This window comes from Gossypium arboreum, chromosome 9 (genome assembly GCF_025698485.1).
Source record: "Gossypium arboreum isolate Shixiya-1 chromosome 9, ASM2569848v2, whole genome shotgun sequence".
NCBI classification, from domain to species: domain Eukaryota; kingdom Viridiplantae; phylum Streptophyta; class Magnoliopsida; order Malvales; family Malvaceae; genus Gossypium; species Gossypium arboreum.
In genome coordinates, this window is record NC_069078.1 from 18,082,422 (window position 1) to 18,087,715 (window position 5,294).

General features: G+C 35.8%; 1 long non-coding RNA gene across 1 annotated transcript; it reads left to right on the top strand.

Moving 5' to 3' along the window:
• The first annotated feature begins 1,792 nt into the window (after positions 1-1,792).
• Positions 1,793-3,945, top strand: LOC128280642 (uncharacterized). Its single transcript, XR_008270738.1, has 2 exons — positions 1,793-1,905; positions 3,653-3,945. It is a non-coding gene; the product is annotated as an uncharacterized LOC128280642 (long non-coding RNA).
• The last annotated feature ends 1,349 nt before the right edge of the window (positions 3,946-5,294 follow it).

Sequence of the window (5,294 nt, forward strand, 5' to 3'; positions counted from 1 at the left end):
GAAAAATTTACGGATCTTAATTTGAGTTTGAACTCAAGATATGAATTTTTAGGCGACTCTGACGAGAATGGCAGCACATTCCGAAAAGCTTAAATAAACAATTTAAAACTATTTAAGTGATAGATTAAGTTTAGTAATGCCTCGTGCTCGATTCTAGCAACAGTCTCGGGTAAGGAGTGTTACATCTTTAGGTAAGGAGGTATACGTAATATGTTCAATTCGAGTTCGCCAAGAAAGGTTTGGATCCCATAGTGTTTGAGTAGATACGAAACTTGGCTAAATAGTACACAGGCTTCCAAGATAAACCAATCAAGAAGTAGTCGCCAGTTTGGGAAAACCTACCAAAGTCTTCTAGGAAAAAAATGTAAGCCCAAGGTTGAATGACTAATGGTGTGACAGCCCAAAATTGACCCTAGTCGGAATGTGGTTTCGGGACCACAAAACCGAGGCATAAAAATAATTTAATGCTCATTTTGATGCTTATGATATGTGTTAATTCGTGTGTGACATTTTTGATGTTTGATTTAGAGTTATAAATGTGAATTTCACTAGAAAGGACCTAGTAGAAAACTTTGAAAGTATGATGGGGAAATGTGTGATGACTACTTAAAGCATGCATGCAAAACAATGGCCTTGCATGTCAAATATCCCTCTTTTTATAGGAGGTGGCCGGCCATGACAAGGGAGTATGGGCTAAACATGTCATGAAACATGTTTTGTTGGTGCATTAGGGAGAAACAATAAACAAATAAGTATGGGTAATAAAGAAAGAAAAAAATGTGTGTGAGTGAACCCCCTTTGTCGTGCATTGAGGAAGAGAAAAGAAAAAATTGTTCATCCATTTTCATTCTCTCTTGACCGAAAATACTAGAGGGAAGGAGGAATTTTTCTTCATGCTTGGTTTGGAAGAGGATTAGGAAGAGGTTTGGCTATACTTGCATCAAGATTAAGGTATGTTTGAGGTTGTGCCATGAGATTCATGCATGTTTCTAGTGGATAGCTTGATGCTCTTGTTAGCCCATGGTTCAAACCTTTGTTATATCATGGGGATGGTATTTGGCCAAGGTGGATTTTGTGTTAATGCCATTGCATGTTAAATATGAAGCTTGCTAATGATATATGTGATGGTGGATTGATGGCTCTTGGACTTTCTTTTTAGTATTTTGAGTAAGACATTGAGTTCTTTGTTTAATCATGACCAAAATAATGGTAGTTGCTTACATCTTAATATCTATGAGTTCCTTTCTTGGTTCTACCATAGACCCACGAAGTATATGTTTATTTGGTGTTGTTGGAGATTATGATAGAAGCTAATGAGTGAGAGTTTGATAGATACTATGAGGTTAAACTTCATGAGGTTGTAAGCTTGTAATTTGGATGATGAAATTTATGCTTTGTGAAGGTAAATGGTGTGGAAGGAGCATTCGGCCATGGTAGTAAGATGAAATGCAAAATGTTAGTATTTGCTTTCTAGTGTATAAATGCGTATTAGCTTAGTTTTGAATTTGAAATGAAACGAGATATAATCAATCGAGTAACCATACTTGTAGGAAGTATTGAGCATAATTGGCCTCAACATATACATGCATACTCGGCCACATGAGAAGATTAGTGTTGCATGCTTTCGGTTAGAGGCAAGCATATTGATGCCTTTATCTTGGTTAGGAAAATCGACTAAAAGGGATGTGAGTTAATATGTTGAGTTGATGCATGATTTCACATGTATGTGACTTTAATGTCTAATGTATAAATATGGGCTAAGTGCCTTGTATTCCTCTTTTAGATGCTCAAATGATTAAGTCAATTTGTTTGTTTAATTAAGCTCAAGAGCCTAGAGGATCAAGTTGGATAAGGGAAGGGAAGAAGTGATCGAATAGCCGCCGAAATCGTTCGACCACATCCGAGGTAAGTTTTAAACGATTAATCGTTGAGTAAATTCAATCATAATAGGACATAATGAGTTGATTTGATAAGATATGATGTGGCCATGATATGTCTTAAGCCCAAATGGTAAGTTCATAAGTGTTTGGACTTGGAAAGTTAAGAGCAAATTGTAATAAATTGCTTGGACAGCAGCAGTAATGTGATTTTAGAAAATCACTATAAATTGTTGGTGTGGAATTATAGGCTGAATAAAACATGTAATCAAAGCTTAGTTGGTCTAGTTTCTTATAAAAGAGACCGTGGAAGCAAAGGAATTTCCTATAAAGAGATATTTAAAGTTGTGCGGGACAGTGTCGGAATGACTCCGAAATCCCCTGTTCTGTTTTTGGAAAATCATTATAATTTGTAAAAAAATGGTTATGAGATAAGATTTATATGCTTAGACTCCTTAATGAGTCTAGTTTCAAATGGAATCAAAGAAAACACATTATGAATTCTGTACAATGAAAAATTTGATTCGTAGTGAAGAGTGGTCAGATTGGTCAAACAGTGAAATAGGGGAAACTTTAAGAAAAATCTGGTATTGATTGGCCGAACCTAAAATTATGAAAATTTTATGGATGAAAGATACATGAGTCTAAATTCCGGGAAAATTAACGGCAATTGATTTTGAGTTTTGTAGCTCCAGTTATAAACAATTTAGTGACTGTTGCTCAGGAAAAGAAAACTGCTTGTAGTGAATAGGTGATTTTGTTGTAAACTTTGATGAAATTATTTGAGTTGCTTATGAGCTATTGCTGAAATTGATGTACAAGAAAAATATGAAATATGTATGGGATGTATATATGTGATACGGCCTAATGGCCAATGTGATGAATGTGAAAGTGTATATATATGTGATAAGGCCTAATGGCCAATGTGATGAATGTGAAAGTGTATATACATGTGATAAGGCCTAATGGCCAATGTGATGAATGTGAAAGAGTATATACATGTGATAAGGCCTAATGGCCAATGTGATGAATGTGAAAGAGTATATATGTGATAAGGCCTAATGGCCGATGTGATGAATGTGAAGGTGTATATATATGTGATAAGGCCTAATGGCCGATGTGATGAATGTGAAATATATGTGTGATATGTATATGTGGTAAAGCCGAATGGCTAATGTGAAATATATGTGTGATATGTATGTGTGGTAAAGCCGAATGGCTAATGTGAATGTTGTAACATGTGATTAAATGTACATGAAACTTGGAAATATGTTCCGGGTGAGACCCGATGACTACGTGTGGAGATTATGTCCGGGTAAGACCCGATGACTACGTGTGGAGATTATGTCCGGGTAAGACCCGATGACTACGTGTGGAGATTATGTTCGGGTAAGACTTCGTAATAAGAATTGCTTATAAATATATGCAATGCGAAAGGTTAAACAGGTATGTACTCCAAGTTTATATATGATGCACACGAGAGCAATCTATGGGACTATTCCTATGATTATGTGACATCGGTTTAGTGTGAGAGGTTATGTGAAATCATACGATATATCTATGTCACATGAGCTCACTTTTATGTGAGAGTTTATCTGCCTATTGTATATGATGAGATGTGCATATTCGGAAAAGGGGATAGTATGCCCGAAGGAAGAGTGAAATAAAAATACGAACAACTATGTTATGATTTGGTTGTTATCTATTGACACTGCTTAAAACTTACTAAGCATTGTAATGCTTACTCTGTTTACTTTGTTTCCTCTGTTTTATAGATCTCATTGGAAGCTACAGGCTCGGGGATCGTCAGCAACTAGTCACACTATCACTACCCACCGTTTGGTACTGCTACGTTTTGGAATATCTTATGGCATGTATGGAATAGACTAGTAGTGAGAGGATATTTTGGTCAATGTATAGGACTACCCCTTTTGTTGTGGGTCATGGACCCTTTGGATTTGTATAATTTTGGATAGCCATGCGAAAATGGCTTATAAATGTTTTGAGCATAATGTTATAATCATTCGATATGTATATGCTCATTAAGAGGCATGGAAATGTTTGGCAATGATCAGCCATTAGAATGGTTCATCTTGATTATATTTTGGACTATATATGCAAGAGGGTTAGTTGAGTCATAGAAACTATGTGTTAGATAAAGTCTACCCTAAAAATAGATGCTGGCAGCAGCAGTGATGTAGATGTGAAAAATCACTAAAAATAGTAGAGATGGAATTAAATAGTGAATAAATTACGTAAATGAGCCTTGATGAATCTACTTTCATATGGAAGAAATGAAACGGTCATATAAGTTGTATGTTAAGAGATATTTAGGTTTTTATGAAACAGGGCCAGAACGGTTTCTGGAATCCCTATTCCGACTTTGGAAATTCATTGTAAATTAACCAGAGATAATTAGGAGTCAAGCCATATATGTATAGATTTCTCTTTGAGTCTAGTTTCTATAGAAACAAATGGCATCAGTATTTAAGCCGTGTACATGGAGATATCCCATTCGTAATTCATGAAGGTCAGTGTAGTCGAACCCTGGAATAGGGGAGACTTTAACTAATAAACTGTACTAATTGGCCCAACAAAAAATTCTAAGAAAAAATATGTAGATGGACATATGAGTCTAGTTTCAGGGAAAAATTACGAATCTGATTTTCGAGTTGTGGAACTCAAGTTATGATTTTTAAGGTGACAGTGACGCAGTTAGCCAGTCGTCTGGAAAAATTTTTAATTGGATTGCGAGTAAATGAATTAGTCGGTTAGCACCTCGTGTTCGACTCGATAACGGTCTCGGTGCGGGTGTTACAATTTTATTGGTATCGAGCTACGGTTTAGTCGATTCTAGGACTAACGTAGCACGCGTGAATCTATTTATACATGCCATAAAGTGATAAAATGATAGTGTGATGATTTTTGACTAGTAAAAGGTGGTTCTTTGTATTGTAATGAATCTTGATCTCGATCGAGCTGTAGCAAGCTTCGACTATGAGAATTTGCGATATAACTTCACTTAGATATGCCTAAACTATTAAGTTGATCAGTGCGTATCATGTACTCATATTTGAATTTCGATTTGGATTGAATTAAGGGTATATGTGATTTTGTATGTGGCTATGGAGTTGGAAGTTGAATGGTCGATAAGCATGTTGTGTTTGTATTCAAGTAATGTAAATGATATACTAATGTGTATTGCTATATGTGTATATGTACATGAGAATTGAGAATGAAATATGGATGTGGCGTGATTATTGATATATGTGTACATGAGCATTTGAATGATACGGGCTAAGTCCGAAGGCATTTATGCTAGTGAATATATCCGAGCTAAGACCAAGGCATTTGTGTGAGTTGTTATACCGGGTTAAGACCAAGGCAATTGTGCTTGTGGTTATATCTGGCTAAATT